We start from the raw sequence: 23830 nt of genomic DNA, 5'->3' as shown, positions 1-23830 counted from the left end.
AACTTCATAACAATGAAGTTTTCAATGTATCAGGTAGAAACACAAATTACAAACTTGAATACGTATACCAGATAAAATATACACAAAATGCATAAGGACAAAAGTTAACAGAACTAACTATAAGGAGAAATAGTTGAACCGAATGTCAAAGTGAAAAATATTAAAATATCTCTTTTCATAACTTGTATATTCAACAGAGAAAAAGAATAGAAAAGATAAAAAAAATGAACAAGTTTGAAATAGTGGACATATATAGAATCCTGCGCCCAACAGTTAGACAAAACTCTGTTTTTAACCAAATTACAAAACTTGATGACAATCTCGCAAAGAAGATACTTTCAACATATTTTAAAAGATTCACAATACGTGTTTGCAAGGTAAAGTTGAAAACTACAGAAACAAACAAACAAATATATTTGGAAACCAATAAGCATATTTCAATAAAACTCATGTGTCAAAGGAAAACTTAATTACAACTAGGCTACATATCTAACTTCATCAAGAAAGGAGATGCTACAGTTAAGCTCATTAAAAACAAAGGAGGCATAAAACTATAGATGCAATGGAAATTGAAAAGATTATAAAATTATGTAAATAAAAATGTTCAAAAAATTGAAGTAATTTTTAGAAAATTACTCAAAAATAAATAGAAACCCTGAGTAGTTCTATGACCAGTATATTTATTGAGCGTGTAGTAAATCTGTTCACGAAGAAAGAAACCCCCAGAATTGAACCCTGCCCAATGTAAAAGGAACATAAAACTGCCGTCTTTCACAAATGTTTCCAGGCTCTACTGTTTTTTATCCTTGTCTGGGTAAATTACTTACATGTCATTATTCTCATCTACAAAGTGGGATTAATAATACTACTCACCTCATAAAGTGATTATGAGGATTAAATAACTTAGTGCTTGTAATGTGCTTTCAACAGAGTCTAGCATATATTAAGCACTTTGTAAGTTTTTCCTATCATTATTATCATAGAAAAATCTTAATACCAGTAAATGACAAGAATAATATGGGAACCAAAATCATAAGCTAATTTCATCCATGAACATAGAGGCAAAAACTGTAAACAACGTATAGTGTAAATCTGTCATAACACCGTTAGTGAAGTCTGAAAATTCAACTCAAAAATATTATGGCTTGCAGTATTGCAGGGAAAAGACCAGGGCAAGTGTTTTGGAGTTCCTTTCCAGCTCTTGCCTATAATTTAATGCCATCTGGTGAGAGCTGTCCACTCTGGGCTAAATATCAGTGGAAATGGATAGCACAAGTTAGATTTTCTTAAGACAGGTTTTTCATTGTTGATGCTCGTTAGACTTACTAACGCTGCTTTTTATAATTCTTATGCACTAACTTGAACCCTAAGTATGAAAAATATAACTAACATTTTTTCTTACATAATAAAAGTTAAATGTTCTTATTTCTTTCAATAACTTAACTTGAAAATATATCAAATTTTAGTGAACTTCAATTGAACCTTAAATTGACTCTTGTCTAGAGAAAGTTGGTTATACTTTTAGAAAAAAATCTATAGCTCAATATGAAATGCCACTCTAGCAAAAAATAACTGAAATTCTCTATAAATAAAGATAAAAACAATGTATATCTTTTCTTATTAGTGATAAATGAAATTGGCAGAACAATATTAGAAAAGCTTTGAGGTATATATATTTTAAATTCTAATTAAATTTTACCAGATTGGCTGCAATTCACTAATAATAAATACATCATGTTAATCCTGTATTTTTTTAAACACTGGGCTGTTATCCACTTCCATTTTATTTTAACAACATGGAGTTCTAGATTTATTCCTGATCATTAAAAAATTTTAATCACATCAATAAAAAGCATTTTATTTTAATATTTAATGTGCTTTTTAAAGAACAATATGCATCAGACATCAAAGAACTGTATTTTAAAAATAGAAATTTTCTATTAACTGGCAATAAATTTAACCAGCAGAACATTAAATCTGTTCATAGTTATATATTTTTTTAAACATGGCAAAATATGTTTTCAATTTAAGCTGGTATGTTGGTTGGTTCTAGTACCTTCAATGCAATGACCAGTGTCATTATAATTTTATCTGTAATTTATTACAGAATACTTCATTTGTTCAGACTGTTGTCCGATTGGCAATAGGTCCAATCGGAACCATTTTAGTGACTCTAAAAGTAAATAAATGTCCCACTCAGTCTGTTACATTGGCTTATTTAAAATTAAAAATGAGTTCTTTGTCTTAAAATACCCCTGATAATTTAGAAAGTATTATACCAATAAATGTTCCATTTGTCTACATCATAGTTTCAGCAATCAATTTTAATAACATGTGGACAAAAAACTTTGGTTTTCTAAATATATCCTATGTTTGCTAAATAATTTTTTCTTAATATTTCATAGTGATTGGGTGCCAGTGATATAGGTGCAATTCTAAGAAAGCATAGAATTACATGCAGTATCTAAGAAAGCATTTTTTAAATTAAAAATTTAAATAAAACAGACTTTAAATATGTAAAAATGTATGGAGAATTCAGAATTTACAAGGATATCCTCTTGTAGCTGCGATTTTAAATGCAGTGAAAAATATGCGTTGTTAAATTTGGAAACTATATTTTTTCCAGCAAAAAACTAGGAGAATAAGAATGATAAAAAAGTAAAATATCTAGTTATAAGAAAAGTATAAAATTAGAAGATAAGATTTATTCTTGCTATGTCAGATTTTATTAATTGCACACTTGGTTTTATGGGAAGATAATGCCTAAACTTTAAAATGATTATAATTTAATGTCTCTTTTTCTTCCAAGTCTTCGTCATTGTGTTTCAATTCAATTTTATTTTTTAAGTATTAAATACAAATTAGTAAACTTTTATGTCCCGTAACTATATTAATTTCACCAATACATAGCTCACTTCAAAACACATACTAACCAATACTCAAATATTCAATCTCTACCTAACATCCATTGTTGTTCAATGGTTTTTGGTATTTAGAAAACAGACTATATTTCTATGATATCTGAGCTATTGATGGTCATTTTGACTTTAGAGAATATATTCAATGCAGGTAAAATTAGACAAGTAAACACAGGATCTGAACTAAAACAGGAGAGAACACAAGAAATCACAATGTTTTGTACATTGGAAAATTCAGGAATGAATAGTAGCCATATGAGCAGACTGGATGAAGCCAGAAGCTACTTACCTGCCTCTAAGGATGGGGATTAGGGAAGGGGTTGAAGCACAGTCTGATGTTGAGGAGCAAAGAACATTTCAGGAAGATAATTACCAGATGGTTCTGAAGGCAGGGTCTCAGTTCTAAAACAACAAAGAGGATGATAGGCAGAAAGTCTGTATAAAAAGTCGCCAGAGCTCTCCAATCAGCTATCCTGTCCTACACAGCCATGTGAACACTCCTCTCTCTTCATACTTTCACATAATTGTGGATAAGCTCCTGACTTTCAGAAAACCTGTTGTTTATTCTCTGGTAAGTTTGAACTAGAGGTAATTTAAACTTGAGACAACAGGCTCAATGAAGACTGGGGACCTCTATTAAAACTAGCAGGACTCAGTGAAAGTTTGCCATTGGACAGTTAGCCCCCAGGCTCTTCTCTCTATGTGGCCCCCACTGCCACACTAGCACATGGAAAGATTTCTTTCTGGGAAAATTGGCCAAAGAGAAAATATCTTCAAACAATGACGTATAGTCATTCTAAAAGAAAGAGATGAGTGCCTTCCCAGTCATTCATTTTACATTAAAGCTTACCACTCAATAAGTTCCATTCTGAAAACGCTCTGTCTCTCTCTAACACACACACATGCACACACACACACACACACGAGTTATCAATAAGTTTCTTGGTGCTCTATTCACAAATATGGACTGATAGCTGCTAAGACAGAAGCTTAAACAGAGATCAACATTTCAAGAAAATAAAGGAATTTAGAGAAAATAAAAACAATGAAGGGTAAGAATAAAATTTGAGCACAACTAAAATTAATATCCACAAAATAGAAGATTTTGTATTCATGCATTGAAAAGTTTTTCCTTAATAAAGAAAAATTTAGAGGAAAAGGCACTCTTAGAAACTAAAGTATCACTTTTTAGCATAAATAACTTCAGTAAAGAGATATCTTTTCTATCCGATGAAATTACTCCATAAGTTGAACAAAGACCAAAATATGTAAACTAGAAAGCTCCATTCATAAATGTAATATTCCAATAATAGAAGCCTCAGAAAGATTAGAAAAATTAGAAAAAAAAAACAAGTTTTTAACCAAATGATGTGATGACATTTTCTAGAACCAAAGTACATGGACTTTCAAATTGATTGCACCCAGAAAATACAATTAAAATTTTTCCAAATAATAGTAGTTTAGTATGAAATTTAGAATGTCTGAAATAGGTAAAAAATAAGATCTGAAAGTTTGTAAAGAGAATAAACAGGTGACATACAAGGGATCTGGAATAAGAATAGCATTGGACTTAACAATGACAGTGGATTCAGAAGAAGAATGAGCAAATGCTTTTGAAATTCTGACAAATTATTTTCTGTTGTATTAGCTAGGCTTTACCAGAGAAACAAAACAACATGTGTGTGTATGTGTGTCTGTGTGTACGTACATACACATATATACATGTACATATATAAATATACACCCACATATTTCTCACTATACACACAATAGTAAAACTTGAACAATACAGAAGGAATAAAAGAACAACTGACTTTCATTAGACATTCTAGAAAACAACTGCACTTTTTATACTATATCCATTTCACTTAAAAATAGAATTTCACATATGATTTTGATATTACGTTATAAAACAATCTACAATTTTAAATCTGAGAGATTCTTTGGAAGTCACCAAATTTTAGAGTTTCCTAAACTAGGTTCAGGGATGTGGGTCAAATGTCTTAAACTCATGGAAAATTCATGACAGTTGTGACTATTAAGAGTATTTGTTCATTTTCTTAGAGAGAGGGTGTATGGCTTCATTACTGAACATCAATGAATCTCTCTGTGACCCTAAAACAGTAAATTAAGTTATCTTATTTTCTTCCTAAAATCACTGGGGTTCAGAGTAGCTTGAATACCTAGAAAATCTTATAATTTACATAGATATTCTTACAAATTACATGGATATCTTATAATTATATATATCATAAATTACATCTTATAGTTACATAGATATTCTTATAAGACTGGAACAAGAGCTCAGGTTTCCTAACTCTAACACATTTTGATAAAGCATTCTTCAACTTAGGTTTCCTAATGCTAATTCCTTTTGAGTGTGAGATATTCTTTTGGCCAATAATATAGAATTGCACATTTCTCTCATATATTTAAATGATCCCATTAAAAACATAAAGATAGGATTTTATAGCTCAATGGTCTCGATATCACTGTGCTTATTTTTCATTTGTCTTCTCTTGTTCTTTTTGTTATTTCCATGGTGATTAGGTTCAGGTGAGCTTCCCTGACTGGCAATACTTTGTATATATTGTTACACTCCGTGGCAAGGAGGAGGTAACGCCATTCATGACTTCATGGGAAGAGAATAAACAGAAGCTCCACATTTGGATCTCCCCCGTACTCTGTCTTGACCATCTCTTCCTTTGGCTAATTTTCTGTATCTTTTCTCTGTAATAAATGTAGCCATGAGTTCTGTGGGTATTTTCAGTGAATTGTCAAACTAGATGGTTTTTCAAAACTCCTGACTTTGCAATTGATATCACAAAAGGGGAAGTCTTGTGTCCCTCAGACTTTCTAGGTTGGCTAGCACTGAATACTGTGACAGCGTATTACTCTACCCTGGGTCTCTATCCTTTTAAAATTCATTTATTATTGGATAAAAAGAAGTGAAAAATACAATAATTTTGTCTCACAAAATTAAAAAGCAAGTGTTTCCAAATCATACTGTGCCTTATATTATCAATTTCCTTCCGTACTACTATTTTGTAAGTCTAGGTAAGACATTGTAGGAACTTCATAATTAACAATCACTTATTTCATTTTCCTTTCTTTTAAAATGTTGATTGATTGTCTAGAAAGCTGCTTTCAGTATGACACAAACAAATGTTTTGAAACAACACTGAAAAAAAAAAAGTGAGAAATGGGCCGGGCATGGTGGCTCACACCAGTAAACCCAGCACTTTTGGAGGCCTAGGCGGGTGGATTACCTGAGGTCAGGAGTTCGAGACCAGCCTGGCCAACATGGTGAAACCCCATCTGTACTAAAAATACAAAAACTTAGCCAGGCATGGTGGCAGACTTCTTTAATCCCAGCTACTCTGGAGGCTGAGACAGGAGAGTTGCTTGAATCCAGGAGGTGGAGGTTGCAGTGAGCCGAGATTGCACCATTGCACTCTAGCCTGGGCAACAAGAGTAAAACTCCGTCTCAAAAAAAAAAAAAATGTGGGAAATGAATACTACTATTTATCAACTTATACTTAATTGTTGTTTTTTTTACAAACATTGGTTTGCTCGTATATACAGAAGTAGGAGTGACAAATAATGAAAAAAATGTGCTGTAGTAGATAAATTATAATGATGCTACATTGCTAATTACTGTAGCAATATTTCGTTTTAATTTATAAATTTAAAAACTATCTCAAATACTCTGCAGTTGTAAGTAAATAATCAGCACCTCCATAAACACTGTGATAAACCTAACAGTTGACCTTTCTAGGTTGGAATTCTTAATATGACATGGAATAATGTGTGTTCTTAGTCCAGACCAATGGGCTGCAGTAAAGGCCTTTACGAATAATAACATTTAAAGTTCTTCTCACAGAATGGAAAGAAAAATATGAGTGTTGACTCTGGCAGCTAACAGCATATGCTTAACCACTGATCTTTCAGTGAAGAGATAGACAGAATCATAACTGAACATATTGTATTAATCAAGACCATAATAGACAGAATCCTAACTGAACATGCTGTATTAATCACACCAACCGTGTGTTCTTCACAGCTCTTTACATTTGAAGTGCTTTGCCAAGAGGATCATTTCCCACAAACTGAACAAGGTAACTGCTGCCTACGTTTCAAGCTGCATAATACCTTTTTTCACAAACAGAACTTTATACTTCTTTAAATTAAGAAGCTCATTATAGGGGAAGAAAACCGTACACTTAATGTCTCAGAAAAGGTTAAATGAAAAGGGCAACCCTTCAAATACTTATTGCAAATTCAAAAGATGTTACCTTTTATTCTACCAAATGGCTCAGGTAGGTAAAAGCATGTTGTTTGATATCATTGTTAGGATGCTTAATCAATGCCATCATACAACTTGAGAAATACGTAGAGTTATATATTGTCAGAAGCTAAAGTCCAGCAAAAGATCATGTTCATCCTAAGTTCTAACAAAATGTATCCTGTGTAGATCTATTATACAAACAAAAGATGTCCTTGGATGGCTCCTGAATGCTAAAAAATGGAAATGGTCGGAGACATTATTGTCAACTGGCTGAAGCAGGCGCCTGATTAACTCCAAGACTGGGTCAGATAAGGTGATGCTTCCTTTGAGGAGCAGTGTTGCTATGCACCCTACTGCTGCCATTTAAACAATCTTCACACAGTGACTTTCCCTGGAGGATGCTACTGAGGGTTCAAAAGGGGATGCAGGCTTCGTGTGGTCCCCTCCCACAGATTCAGTTGTTTGTGTAAAGTAGTTGCCTTGCCAAAGACCTCCCGCCCAAAGATTCTAATTTCCATTTATAAACATGGTTTCCAATTTTTTCAACGATCAAATATTTATAATATTAGAAAAATATGTTTAATCAAAGCACTCCATAGTTTAAATTAAAATAAGCATTTAAAATTGTATCTCTGCATCATGTAATATGACCTTTAATTGGCAATAATAAATTTCTCATTTCACTACTGTAATATATTCCAAAAAGTAGAATATTAAAGTATTAATAGAAAAAAAACCTTACAGAGGCATAAAAATGTTGAATAAAAAAATTCATTCAAAACAGAATCTCCATGTGTGTAATGAATTCATGGTTACATCACAAATAGAAATCAGATATTATTTGAATACTCATTCAAAGTATAGAAAGGTATAGAAAAAGGAACTCATGTCTCACAGTCTACAGTTGTTCATTCTCAAAGAACACAAATGTGGATTAAAAAGTTTGAATTCCTTATCTTTAAATTACATGCTGCAATCTTCTAAATATTTAATCACAAATAAATGAATCACCTATGAAATAGAAGTTTTATTTAAGTGTTATGCAATTTTTGGAAGTATGTTATAATAATTCACTCTCTTATCTTCAGACTTTACAGAAGACATAACTCACAAAGTAAAATAAAAAAATATAATTAAGTAGCTAATTTAACTATCAGGACTAAATATATCAGATTATGCAAAAATATAGCTTTACCAAGACTAGAGATGATTCTACCAAATTAATCCTCTATTTGGTTAGTAACTCTCATTTTTCAGCCTCTCTTCATTCAAACACAATTTAACAAGGCAAGCATTTACTTGCTATATTGGAACACCAAAAAAAGTAGACACTATTATCTTTGTTCTCAAAGGATTTCCAGTGCAGTTAGAAAAACCACCATACACTGAAGAATTATGGATTCATTCATTTTATAGTAATTAGTATTATGCAAATCTGAGTCACAATATTTAATAATGTTTTATTATACTGTTGACCTAAGGATAGACAATCATTGCAGTGCTAGAAACTAGCAGAGTTCCTCAGAAGAGTAATGTACTATGTTAGGAAACAGTATTGCCCATTCATTCATTTATTCAACAATGATTTATTGAACATCAGTTTTGAACCAGATTATCTTCCAAGAACAGTAAAAAAAAATTAATAAAATATAAAGTTTTATTCTTAAGGAAACTACATCTCAGACTTGGTTAGCAGTTTTCTCCTTTGTCTTATATACACACATCTTCAACTTCTCCCTCCAGCACCTCTTCTCCGGGCAAACAGCCCAGTCTAGACTCATCATGGTACATGCCAAATTCTTCTGGCAATAATTTGTGAAGCATTATGCATATGATCTATATTAGTCCATTTTCACACTGTTATGAATAAATACCCAAGACTGAGTAATTTATAAAAGAAAGAGGTTTAATTGACTCATAGTTCCACATGGCTGGGGAGGCTTCAAAAAACTTACAATCATGGTGGAAGGCAAGGGGAAAGCAAGGCACTTCTTCACATGGTGGCAGGAGAGAGAAGTACAAGCACGAGGAAGTGCCATGCTTTAAAACCACCAGCTATCCTGAGTTACTCAATATCCTGAGAACAGCATGGGGGAAACCACCCTCATGATCCAATCACCTCCAACCTGGTCCCTCCCCTGACAGGTGGAGATTACAATTTGAGATGAGATTTCGGTGGGGACACAGAGCCAAATCATATCATAGTCTAAATAAAGATAGTAAGAGTCCTTCTCTGGAATTGGTATTTCTACTTAATTGAATATAAAGTTCTATCAATTCAATTTAAAATATCCCAACTAATACAACAGATGGGCCATAAATGATCATTAAATAGGCAAATTGGTAGTGCTAAGAAAATTTTAAGTAAATATAAATCTCTGTGATTTGTAGCTCAGAGAAAGGAATAGAGGAAAAATAAGTAATAAACAAACCTTAATAAATGAAGGATTTAATTTGTTAAATTAGTCATTTCATGAAGAAGAAATGATAGAACTTTATTAATCAACAGACTATTCCATTGGACTTATTTTTCGTGTTAAGTAGGAAAGGAGGAACTGATTACAATTTTCAGGAGCAAAAGAAACAGTAAATTTTGAAGAACTTTATGTGAGTTTCCACTGTCCATGCTGCTCCCTGTAGCTCTTGGAACAAGCTGTAAAGTACTCTGTGCTGTTTCACACACGACTTTCCTTTTCATCTTTGAAATTAAGATTGTAAGCTCCATAAGGACATAAACTTGTCTGAGATAAACTTCCTAAAATAAATCTTGTTAATAGCTTTCATTAGGAAGTAAATTGGTACAAATAATAGTAAGTTCTCAGAGGCTATCAAAAGATTTTCAAAAATGCCAAATTCAGCCATAGACTAAATAGGAAGTAAATGGTAGGTCTTTGTTAACTTACAAAACAGCTAAATCATCTTAAGCCAAGGTAATTGAAATTTGTGTTAAACTCTTTATATACACTTATGTAATTTTAAAATGTCTTGCGTAATTTTAAATGTACTTTAATAACATCGTCTTATGTATGTTGTAGGTATTATCCCCAGTAAAAATTACTGGACATCATGTATCTTCAGCGTGTTCATCAGGAGTCACACACAGTATCAAATGTTGAATGTAGATTCCAAAGGTCTACTGTAATCCAAAAAAATAAGAAGCAAATTTAGTATCTACCTGAAGCATCCCAAATTGCCAGAATTAATGAATAAATAATATAGCCTCTCCTTTCCTCTTTACTCTATATATGCATATCCTGAAGCTGCTCCTGAGTCAAGGGAAAACTTCTCCTAATAAAAGATGGCTATTTTCCAAAAAGCATGCAAGGCACCATGTTCCCTTGTTACAACCACTATTTATAGAGAATTTTATCTATAACAGAGATATACTGGGAAGACTTTTTGGTGAACTGTCAAATGCCCAAGAATTAAAATCAACACTCAACCAGAGTCAATGTTTCAAACTTATATAACCATCATAGAATGAACTTCTGCAATGTAAAAATAAATCTGAAATTCTATAAAGTAATTTAATTTTATTAGAAATTTATCATTAAAATACACTAGTCAAATTTAAAGTTTAACGTAATTATGCAGCAACAAATTGCTCCTGTGTTCACTGTCTTAAATATTTGCCACACAAAATAGAAACTCACTTTCAACTGAGATCAGTAAAGATTCAAGATCTTGTTTGTCTGACTCCTCTAAGAGGTCTGTATGTAGATACCTATATAAGGTATGTCAGATTATGTAACCATTATCAAGTCATTAAGCCTTTCTTGCTAATTAATATAAAGTACATTATTAATATAAAGAAATATACACTCTTTAACTCCTAGAAATAAAGGTTTCGGTTGATGGTGATGATGCAGTTTCAGGATGCAATCCTACAAACTGAAACTTTGCACATAGCTTCAAAAAATAGCATTTTAATATTTTAGATGCAGACTTTAAAAATTCATTTTTAACATAGTTATTAATTCTACTATTTGTAGGTATTTTCATATTTAAAAAAAAAACAGCAGCCAATTCTCCATTATTCTAATTCATCTGCTTAAGATATAAGGAATTCCCAAGTAGGATATTTGTCTTGAAACACCCATGACCAGGATAGAATGAAATAATTCACAATTAAATATAAATGGTAAAAATTATTTTGCTCATTCCTGGGAACAATGAACATAGTGAATAATGCCAGAAAGATTACAATTGCAATATGATAGCTTTGAAAAACATCAATGTAGCTTAAAATGCCCTTTACTGTACTTATTGTCATTGATATATAAGAATAGGTCCAGGGTGACCACACTTGCATCTGATGACCATCTCACAGTGGCCATCAAATGTCAAACCAACAGTGGAAAATTGATAATTCTAGTCCAGATTATTTATCCAGGAACTTAAAGTTTTTAATGGGAAGAGAAAGAGACAGAATTATTTTGAGATGGGTCACATTAAAGTTCTGGCTCCAAAAAGAAGTCCCAGTGTCTCTCCTGGTAAGTTTTCTGGAGCTATCCTGGTGTCAACCCTTCCTAAGATCTCTGAACCCATTAGGCATCAATATTATCTCAATAAGTTCCATTTGGTTCTTGGAATCTGTTACTTATGAGTAAAACTGCCTCAGAAGTAAAGATTCTATTACTGTCATTGGCCTTCTATTACTTGCATTTAAGTATTTCTTATAATATTTAAATATGAAGTTGAATTTTTTCCAGTTATAAAAAACTTGGAGGACACAACTAGTATATTTGCAAATTGTACAATTTTAATACATGAACAAGTAAAAATTGTCTTATCAAGTTTATCTTAATAATAAGTGCTCCAAAATTCATCTGTGGTAGTAGTAGACATGATAATTATCTAGGAAAGGTGAAACTCTAGCAACAAATATTTCAAAACTTGTTTTGGAAGGTGAACTTTTAAAAGATTTTCAGATTACATATAGGTCTTTGCAAGAATAGAAAATATTTATATGTTTTTATAATAGAAACATTTTCTTGATAGAAAACCTCTTGGTTTTCAATACCTAAATTTCTGAGAATATACTTATTTCTCAGTACAAAGGTTTTGGTCAATGGTAATATAGGAAAAAATATATTTTAATCCTCTACACTTTGCAAAACACTTTCATGAAAATGGTGTGCAGGAAAATATTCAAGTTGCAATAAAAATACACTTGACAGGCTGGCAGATTCGGGCATAGATATGGCTGATGATCAGTGCATCACAGTGTCATACGCAAGGCAACTGTACCATTATGTCTTATCCTCTACCATTCTTTCAGCATGATCTTCTTTTGAGTAGTGCTGTGCATTTAGTATCCACATTTTTGAGAAAGTGTTGAAGGAAATTTTAGAGAATTAAGCAATCTAAGTGAAAAAACTGGCTTAAATAGAAGAAAAGGTTTTTCTACATACAAAGCAGCTAATTGTTAACAACCATGTCAATTACTTTGAGATTAGAAGTCATGTTTTAACCAAATTAAATCCTAAACAAATAGTTCGTTACTCTTACAAAAGTTCATATTTCAGCTATACTTTAGGAAATTGGTTGGGTTCTTAGGGTTTCTGTGTAATGTAGATAGATTTTTTCTAAAAGAATGGCAACAAGCTCTTGCTGGTATTCTCAAAAAGTATATTTATTTGAAAAAACAGTTATCTTTCTGGAATTTAAATTATTCTACAGCTAGAGGGGAAAAAAAAGTTTCAAAAGCATCCAGCATGAGGCTGCATGTGATTCTTACTCATTATTTTCAATGCAAAGATTATAAAGGTTAAAAGAACATAGCAAAGCCAAAAGGGATTTATTCTAGATATGAAAAAAAAAGGTTTGGTATCAATTAAAAATCATGTAAAATTAGGTCAAATAAAGATCATATAATACAAAGAAGGCATTTTAAAAGTTAAACATCCATATATAATTTTTTGAAGCAGAAACCTTATGCCTAATTGTGTAATAAGCATGCATTCTTAGTAAAGTCAGGAGTAAGACAATTGTTACCACTTTATTTTAAATTGTTTGAAAGGTACAATCAATGTAATTAAACAAGAAAATTAAGTGAGAAGCAAATTTTTTATCTGCAGTGATGGTTTGAATACTTAGAAACAAAAACAATTGAAATTAAAATGAGAATACCTGAAAATAGCATATTATAAAAATCAAAATCCTGCATTTCAACAAATAATAATCATTTAGAAAGTATAACAAAAGGTGCCAGGTGCGGTGGCTCACGCCTGTAATCCCAGTACTTTGGGAGACCGAGGCGGGCGGATCACAAGGTCAAGAGATCAAGACCATCTTGGCCAACATGGTGAAACCTTGTCTCTACTAAAAACACAAAAATTAGCTTGGCATGGTGGCATGCTAATAGTCTCAGCTACTTGGGAGGCTGAGGCAGGAGAATTGCTTGAACCCAGGAGGCAGAGGTCACAGTGATCAGGCACTCCAGCCTGCAACAGAGTGAGACTCTGTCTCAAAAAAAAAAAGGAAAGAAAGAAATAAAAGACAGTATAACAAAAGGAAAGATTTTTTGCATATGTATAAAAAATAATTTTCATATTTCTGAGTAAATCAATCTAAAAATCAATATAACTGTATGGAAGTAAACATTAAAATTCACTTAAGTACTGTAAATGATTTGAATAAATGAAAAATATACTGTTCCCTTGTATTGTCAAATTCAATATTGTAAAGATTCAATCCTTCAAAATTAACACATAAAATTAATATATTCTCAGTAAAAACACCAACATATACCTCAGAGTTCTTGTTCCTTTTCTATGCTTTATAAACAAAACAAGACAAAATAAATCTAAAGTTCACTTGGAAAAATCAACATATAAAATACTTCCTCCAAAATGTGAATATGTGATTAGTGAACATTCTTCCAGTAACACATTAAGATATACTGTAAAGCTACTCTAATAAAACAATGCAATTCAAGTCCAAGGACTGGTACAAATTAATAAATCAATACCTTAGAACATATCATACAGAACAGGACTCTAGTGTACATGAGGATTTAGTGTATGATGAAATGGTCTCATATTACTCAGGACATTTAGGGTTATAAGTGAAAGAAACCCAACTTAAATTTGTTGCTATGGTTTTAATGTTTGTGTCCCACCCAATTGGCTGCTAAATTTTTATGTTGAAACTTAATCACCAGTGTGATGGTGTTAGGAGTTGGGGCCATTGAGAGGTAAGTCATGAGGGTGGGGCCCTCATAAATGGGATTAGTGACTGTTTTAGTCCGTTTTGCATTGCTACAAAGAACACATGATGCTGGGTAATTTATAAAGAAAAAGGTTTATTTTGGCTCATCGTTCTGCAGACTGTACAAGAAGCATAGTGCTAGCAACTGTTTCTGGTGAGGGCCTCAGGAAGCTTTCAACCAGGTGGAAGGCAAATGGGAAGCAGAGGTGTTATGAGAGAGCAAGAGAGAAAGGAGGTGCCAGGCTCTTTTAAACAACTTCTCTCCCATGAACTAATAGAGTGAGAATTAACTCATCACCAAGGGGACAGCACCAAGCCATTCATGAAGAATATGCCCTCATAATCCAACACCTCATTAGGCCCCACTTCTTACATTGAGAGTCACATTTCGACATGAGATTTGGAGGGGACAAAGATCCAATGATACCAGTAATCCCCAGGGAGGTGTGTTGATCCTCCCAGTACGTGAGGACACAGCTAGAAGGTATCACATACAAACCAGAAAACAGGCTCTCACCAGACACTCAATCTGTTGGCACCTTAATCTTGGACTTTCCAGCCTCCAGATTTGTAAGAAATACACTTCAGCTGTTTATAAGCTACCTAGTCGGTGACATTTTGTTATAGAAGCCCAAATGGACTAAGACATTGGTTTAAGTAAAAGGGGAACTTTATTGGCTAGTAAAGCCATACCACGCAAATGCAAGATTTACAGCTATATCAATGGATATCAGGAGTTATTTTATCTGTGACAGTCTCTAGTGATTGTCATACTGCCTGGCAGAGAGAAAACAAGCAAAACCAATGTTTATTGACTGAATGCACGGACTAAGGAGCAGCCTTGAATCCAGTATCAGGAATTGGGATGGAGAATGTAGTGATACATAAATAAAGTGGAACTTGATGCTCAGTCTTAGATAGTCATGAAACTAGAAGTAAAATTGTGTCCAAAATTTTTACTGCCATATAAGAAACACAAAATTGAGAGTGGAAGAGGAGAAAATATTAAATAAACTCTGGGTCAGACTTTGGGCATAGAATTTGGGGGAAGTCGTGCAAGTATACAGGTATACGGGGTGAAAACTAATTTATGAAGTGACAGAGCAAAGTACAGTTTGGAGAGTAAATTATATATATAAAAATAAAAAACAATACAGAAAACAAAATGTCAAATGCATGTATTCAAAAGAGAAAATAGCTTGTTTTAATAAGAGAACTTTTAAAGAGATCTATTATTTACTAAATTATTTCCATGTTCCAGAGAAATTTCTAAGAAATTTAGCAATCAAGAATCACTTAAACAGATCAACTATGTTATCATCCTCAATTTATGGGTGAGAAACTGAACTCAGAGAGGTGAGCAAGTTGTCCAAGATCACATAGTAAATAAGCTGAGATTCATGCTGTAGCCATCTGACTCCGGAGCCCATACACATAAACTCTACACTAAACCTAATGTGTATGAATAAATTTGAAATGAGAACTAAATGCATTATAAATATATATTAATTTTAAATGCATACGTTATATATATTTATGTGTGTGTGTTTATCACATCACAACACTGCATAAAAGCTTTCATATTCCATTATTGTTTTAAATCAAATTTAATCTTCTTTGAACTTCCACCTGCCTGGATGGTAAGAAATTCATTGTCACTCATTTTGAAGTCTCCTCACCACAATAGATCCACAGGATAATATACAATTTCTGGACAAGTGTCACAATAGAAAAGCAGGGAAAGTTCTTGGTCTATGCTCCAAGATTGTTGCCATCTTGACTATTGCTCCCTTGGCCACATTGATGCTAGTCTGAAATTCTGATAGCTACTGTCTATCTGGTAGGCCCTGAGGCTTCAGACTGACTGTTACCTCTTAAACGCCTTTTTATTCATCGTAGACTCAGCCCTAGAAACTTTTATGACTGCTTTTAGGCTCTAGCATTTACAACTGCAAGAGAAGTCTGCATGAAATATCTAACTTCCCTATTCACAAAGTAAAGTAAATACCCCTTATGCTCTCTTGAAATCTTAGACAGCTACATCTTAAATGATCGTCTTTGTAGTTGAGCAGTATGCTTTATAGTCTTGTGTTAGGTTCAGACTTCCCTTAGGAGTCTTCAGTTCTGTACTGCATAGCCCAAGCCACTGCAAAATGGTGGATAAAGGATTGCCCAGATATCAAAGTATTGGGATATTAAGGATCTTGTGGAGGAGCACCCACGTATAGATTAATGGAATACACAAAGCAACAATCAAGTCTTCAGTTGGTATATTAAGTCTCCATCTGCCCTAGCTGGCAGAGTTTGAAATTGGGTCACTAAAATCATCTCTTTCATGCCTGACTCCCTCTCTCCTGGAGTGAACAACCACTTCCCCCTCATTTTCTTCTCTAATGAGTTTTTAAAGTTGAAAACAGTTGAACAGTTGAAGGGAGGGATTCAGTTTCCACCAGGCTGAGCTCACAGTGGAGAGTTTACTCAGAGCAGCCCCTCCTTTTGCCTGCTCATGCTGGGCCTGAGCCATACTCCCTGGGTCTATGGCTCCTCTGGCCAAAGCCAAGTCTCCAAAGCCTCTAGTGTCAGAGTCAATGTAGAAACTTTTAACCAACCCTCTGGACGGTATTTTAAAAACTGACCTGAAAAGAAGCTTATTCTAAACTACTGAGACATTCAGCCATGGCACTGAAGACTTTTTGAGACTCAAATAGCCTCAGACTCAAGACTTTAACCCCATTTCATCATTGTTTATATTTCAGGACCCCAGACACCTTCCATTCTTCTAGCAGTGAATCTTCTCCAAATGGACTTCTCAATCAACCCAAAGTTTCATCCCCTTCAAAAAACAGAGTTCATTGGATTTATCCATTCACTGTCAGTGCAGTTTTCCCTTGTCTTAAAATTTCAGCCCATGTTTAAATGATATTTAAGCTAGGAGCAATATGGAAGTTTCCATAAAATAAAACAGAGGTCTCCAACTCATTGGATCTGAATTTCTGTCAGAAATACAGTTTTCATAATGACTCTTTATACAAATTTTTATTTATTTATAAGTGCATATAGGTATATACAAATATATGTAATAAAAATAAAACAGTACAGAGTCCTATTCTATGTGATGCAATCAGATATTTTCATTTGATTTTTTTTAAATGCCTGTGGTGATTTCCCAGATAGATTTCATGACTCACTAAGGGGCCCCAAAAATAATTTGGAAAACACTCCTGAAGGACACTGAGGACATTGGCTAGTATGTACTCGTCTCTCAGATGGAGATGATTAAGTCATTTTTGAAATTTGAAGACTGAGATAGGGGACTTAAATATCTTCTCCCATGTTCCTTATTTCTCAATAGTCTCTTGGGAATAACAAAGTTATTTATTGAAAAAGGCTAACTTCTCTTCCCTTAATGAACATTCTGCCAATCACTATATATCTGCTCCCAGTTTTTAAAATATTTAATAAGCCCCATTCACACTAAATCTCATATCAGATCACTGGTATTCCCCAAATCCACAGGGTTTTATGGGAGTTCCCACTATTCATCAATTCTCCAACGTAGTAAAAGCCGTTATCTGAAAATTAACAACCCTCAATTCTAAGTATTTTAATTAGTCTTCCTCATAAATATATATTTCCTAAAGTTTTATAATAGTGCCCACATTGTTTCATGTATAACTGATATTAATTTTACCCCCATAATATTCAAGTCTAAGGAATTTTGTTTTGAGTCACCATGTTAAATCAAATATCCTCCAAGCTTCGAAATACTGACAATAAGTTCAATTCAGTCAATATTAAGACTCTCTCATTAAACATTAAAAACTCCTGAGTTTATATAATGCCTGAAAAACAGTTCATCATGATTTTCTCTTTAGCCTTGCTCCTTTAGCTTCTCACTGCTGCAATTGAGCAGTGATGTTGACTACCTTTTAGGCACTGGTTTCCTCTGAGTTTAACCAAATTCAGATATTCATGCCATTCCAGTTCTCTCCACTGACCTTCATCTAAAAGCACACAGCAATCTTGTAATCCACTTCCATTTTGGGGCAATGTATGCCTTCTGGACCCAAGTTTCCATAGCAAGCTGAAATGCCAAAGCTCCTTTTGTAAATCTCAGGTAACTTCAAACTCTTGGGCTAGTCACATCTGCTCCCACTAAAAAAGGACTTTCACTGCCTACCTCTCTGAAATAATCTCGCCTTTAAAAAATGTTGTTCATTTCCCTCTTGAATATATTACTTACTTTGGGGAACACCGACTTTAAAAAATATTAATATAATGAGGATTTCTGACTTTTAGGGAACAGGTAAAGTATGGAGAAAGAAGATGTTTTATTTTTCCTTGTTAAGAGTCTATAGCAGTAATGAAACCTGAGACACCAGTTCTGTGTGTGTGTGTGTGTGTGTGTGTGTGTGCGTGCGTGTGTGTGTGTGTGAGAGAGAGAGAGAGAGAAAATGAGGTGGAAAAAGAGATTCTTGTTACAAATTCACTGTAAGCACTTAAGACTACCCTCTTTTGAGGGTTAGGGGAAGGAAGCTTAATAAGGTAGCACTGGAAAAAGTTACACATACTCTTTGTAAGCACTTTACTTTCCATTTCTTTCATTAGAATAAATATGAGGTGAGATTATCATTTATTAATTTAATTTCTAAAATTGCATGCCCACTGAATAAACACAAGTTTGGAAAGAATAAAATAGAGCATACAAATTAATACCAGGAGAATAATTCTAAAATTATACTTTCTGTTATCCCAGAGGGAAAGAATGTTTATATTTTTGAAGAACCATAAGCATTTGGGATTTAACCACCTTTGCATCCAGGAAACTTCAAAAGTAGGCTTAGTCTAGATTAGGACAACCACAACAATAAATAGGATGGCACTCAATCTTGTGTTTTCATCATGTCCAGGGAAAGCACAGTCCTGACAAGAGAAACAATTGATGAGAAAATAGGAGAGTAGATAAGCAAATGAGTTCTTTTCCCCTCCTTGACTAAGCAGAAATATTACTAGTGATATCATATCTAATAGAGAATTCTCAATTTAGGGATGGTGATTGATTTTCTTTCCATGAATGGTATAGAGACAGACTAAAATTGTTCTTGGTTGCATTATTATTCTTACTACCATGTGTATAATAATGACGAAAATAAAATGTAGTCATAGGGTTTTCCTCATTTTATTGAATGAAGGAGAGAAAGAAAAAAGAAAAGAAAATTGAACATTCAGGAAACAGAAAATTAAAACTTTTCTTTTGTTTGCCCTAGCAATTCCAAGATCTAATTGACTCCATCTACATTTTTGGTTGTTTTTATTTTCATTTTTAAGGTTAGCTTTGTGGTGGTTTTTCCAAGTTTTAATTTCAGCTTAAGAATGCTCAGTATTTTAAAATGATCAGTTCTAAAAGTATTAAAAACACATTTGATTTTACTATGGATAACCAAATTTTTATGTATGTGTGTACACACACACAAACATGAATGAAGAAAAAAATGAAAGAAATGGAGAAAAAGTAGGGAGGAAGCTTATCTTAGAATGTGAGTGTTAAGAGGCACAATTATTTATATAAGAGCTTTAGTTCTTTTTTGAGTTTATGTTAAGTTTGCTAATAGTTTTTCTAAGTTATTTTGCAGTAATAAATAACCCCAACAATCTTAGTGGCAACAACTTTACAGCAACAATGGTTTATTCTTGCACATGTTACTCATCTTTCACTGTTCATTTGTGGCTGTGCCTCATATTGTCTTCACTGCTGGACCAAGGCGTAAAGAACAGCCCTATTTTGATCTTATGAAAGAAGAAAAGCAATGCTGCAACCATGCAATGAATGCTCTACAGGCTTCCAGTAAGCAATGCTACACATCACATTTACTCCTATTTCACTGGTCAGAGCTACTCATATGGCCAAAGCATGCTGTAAATCAGGCATGAATGAAGCAGGAGTAAGACTCTCTCTTAAGAGGGAGCATTGCACATCACATGGCCGTGGGCAGTGATATATTCACTCTCTCCAAGTATAAGAGTAAGCAATTCGGAATAACAATGCCGTCTATCTCAGAGTCCTTGCCAATATCTTATTCCTTATGAATTCTACATAAATTTTATTCTAGAATGACTCATAATGGGACAACTTGGATCTCACTTTACTCCATTAAAAACATACTGTTGGCCGGGCATGGTGGCTCATGCCTGTAATCCCAGCACTTTGGGAGGCCGAGGTGGGCAGATCACTTGAGGCCAGGAGTTTGAGACCAGCCTGGCCAACATGGTGAAACCCCTTCTCTACTAAAAATATAAAAATTAGCTGGGCCTAGTGGCATGCGCCTGTAATCCCAGCTACTTGGGAGGCTGAGGCATGAGAATTGCTTGAACCCAGGAGGCGGAGATTGCAGTGAGGCAAGATGGGGCCACTGCACTCTAGCCTGGGCGATGGAGTGTGACTCTGTCTCAAAAAAAAAAAGCATACTTTTGGGTTGAGTCTCTCTATTTTCTGTTTCCTTGTAACTCAATAAGAGAATAATAGAAAAGGAAAGGAAGATAATTCTAGTATCAAAAAGTTTCAGTTAGAGAACTTGTATTTAAAAACCAAAAACTATTTCTGCTTCCACTTTGCTATGAGTTGCTATAACCCATTGAATGAAATCTTCAATATTACATTCTTAGGTAGATAATACATAGCAGATACATAACTCTCAGCCAAGTCGTTTTTCCTCTTTTCTTACTAGTTGAAGACGTCCCCGGAAAATACTCCAGAGCACATATATTAAACCAAGAGGGGCTCTGAGCTCCAATATCTTCTTTTTACCTAAAAAGAAGTGTTATTGGGTTTCCCTCAGATACTCCAGAGAGAAATAATCAATCATCACTAGTAATACCAATTGCTCTCACCTGCGTCGATCACCAGCCGGGGGTAAGAGGAAGCAATTTTACCAGCACTCACTTCATTCCAGCCAAGGAGGTAAATTGAAATGAGAGGAAGTTCTTACTAATCTGCACATAGAAGTGTGGACATTTCTTCACTTTTAGGGGACATTCAGGTTCAGTTTTCCCTTTTTCTTCTGGAAGAGTAAGACCTAAATATAATTCAGGATGTGGAAGAGAGAAGAATGAGATTTCTCTTTGTATATGAAGAGAAGAAATATGAGGGTCATATGAGAATTGTAGCTATTGAGGCAGACTACAGACAAGTTGCCATGGCAATGACCCCTTGATTTTCGCCTTTTCCTAACCCTGTACTTCTCTGAACCATATCCTTTCAGATTTTTTGTTCTTTTATCTATTTGCTTACAAGTATTGTGGCTGTGATCAGTAAAATTAATTTTATTTTTTCTCTATGTTTTCAGTATAAAGACATAAAGAAACAATATGCTAAGTCATTTTGTGACATTTGAGCTAGAAGTTTGTCAAGGAAAAATTTAAATATAATGAAGGCATTCATTTATACATATCTCTTGCCTATTCAAATTAATGGGACACTGAGAAGCAGCTTAAAGTACATGTTGTAAATAACATATATATCATTCCTGAAATAGACATATATAGCTTCAAATATCTTACAGCATTTCAACAAACACAACACACAAACAATTACAATTTAAGGGCTTTCTAAATGTAGACTTTTCAAATTAACAATAAACTGCAATTTAGTAATTTTGAACAATGAATGCAGCTTCTTGGGAATCCAGAAAAGCATTTATTCAGAATAAATAATTATGGCCCAATATATTAGACATGCTGTGTGCATCAAAACTATTATTTCATTGCAACTGTACTATTTGCTAATATGATAGGGCTTAATTCTATCTGAATTAAAGTATTATATACCCTTTCTACAACCCAATTTTTGGATGTCTAATTGTATGGTGTATCTCTTCATGTGGCTCCATTTTTAATTATATTTATTTAAAATAAAATATATTTTATAAAAACAATACAAATCAATTTTTTGTTTTATATATTATATATAAGTATATAACAATACATTACATAATTAATAAAAATATTTAATAACAATTATTAAATATTATTTCATAAATTTTAACTTTATAAACTTCTCTTAAGCTGTAAAATTGTACTCCCACTCAATAATGCAGTCATTTTGGTTAGGTACATTTATAATTGTACCTTTGGTTAGGTAATGTATAATTTCTTTGGATGAAAAATCTAAAACTTCAGGGTTTTTGCTGGAGGGTTCCAGGTTATTTAATATTGGTTCATTTCAATTGGATAAAATGTCAGTTCTCTAGGTTCCATTTTATCTCAAAATAATAAAAAAAATTTGTGGCAGTGATCTACATATTTTGTAGCTTCCTTGAGTAGTGAGAAAGTTTACCTTGAGACAAAAGAAGATGTAAATACAGAAGGAGTATAAGAAGCATGTTCTAGTCATTTCAGATTTAGATACTGCTTTTTGGAAAAAGAATGTGGAAAACACAAGAGAAACAAGGCAAACTTTTAAAAATAACGTTGCTTAACAGCATGTTTATATTTTAAGCATACAATATATAACGTGCTATAAAGAAAAGTAATCTTCCCAATCAAATGTCAATGACCCTTAAGATTGTGCAATAGATTTGCTTTGCTTTGTTTACATTCTACTTTTCTTCTACACTGTTATTCTTTATCAGTATTTCCTCAATAAATTAAATTTTGTGCTTGTAATACTCTCATCATGCTACTATTGTTATAATTATTAACATGATATCACCATGTTAGTGTGGGTAAATTCGTAACTGCCAAAATTTGTAACTGCACATGAAATACGATAGTCACTAGCACCTTTTGTACCTTTTATAATTTTTTGTAAGCAATTAATATCCTTTTAATTATTAAATAATTATTATTCTTAAAGCTAAAATGTGTACATTTCAACAAGTGATGTAGCAGCAATTAGATATCCATCACCAAAATAAATACATCTTGAAATAAAACCTCCACTTTATAAAAATTCACTCAAAATGAATCAACAGTTTAATTGTAAGATATAATATTATAAAACTTTTCGACAATGAAGGAAAAAATCTTCGAGGAGGGAGATTAGGCAGAGTTCTTAGACATGACAAAACACAATCACTAAAAGAATAAAATAGATAAATTTGACCTAATTAAAGTTTTTTCTCTACAAAAAAATTCTGTAGATAATATGAAAGACAAGCTAAAACCTGGAAAAAATATTTGTAAACCATACTTAAAATATATAAAGTACTCTTTAACTAGTGAAAAAAAACTTTTAACTATCCAATTAGAAAATGGCAAAATACATGAATAGAATTTTCACCAAAGACAATACACAGATGGCAAAAAGTACACAAAACGATGTTCAAAATCACTAGCCATTAGGGAAATACAAATTAAAACAACAATTGAACATCACTATGTATATAGTAAAACAGTTATAATTACACATAGTGAT

General features: G+C 33.1%; 1 non-coding gene across 1 annotated transcript in view; it reads right to left on the bottom strand.

Moving 5' to 3' along the window:
- Nucleotides 1-8737: 8737 nt before the first annotated feature.
- Nucleotides 8738-23830, bottom strand: part of RNPC3-DT (RNPC3 divergent transcript) — a 109982-nt gene continuing 94889 nt past the window's right edge. Inside the window, exons 8-9 of the transcript XR_010141795.1 lie at nt 21307-21491; nt 8738-10342 (exon numbers count right to left, since the gene is read on the bottom strand). This is a non-coding gene — a transcript (RNPC3 divergent transcript). The remainder of the gene's footprint in view (nt 10343-21306; nt 21492-23830) is intronic.

The sequence above is a fragment of the Pongo abelii genome, chromosome 1, assembly GCF_028885655.2.
Source record: "Pongo abelii isolate AG06213 chromosome 1, NHGRI_mPonAbe1-v2.0_pri, whole genome shotgun sequence".
NCBI lineage: Eukaryota > Metazoa > Chordata > Mammalia > Primates > Hominidae > Pongo > Pongo abelii.
The sequence above is the reverse complement of the archived record's forward strand: the minus strand, read 5'-3'. Positions and strand labels throughout refer to the sequence as shown.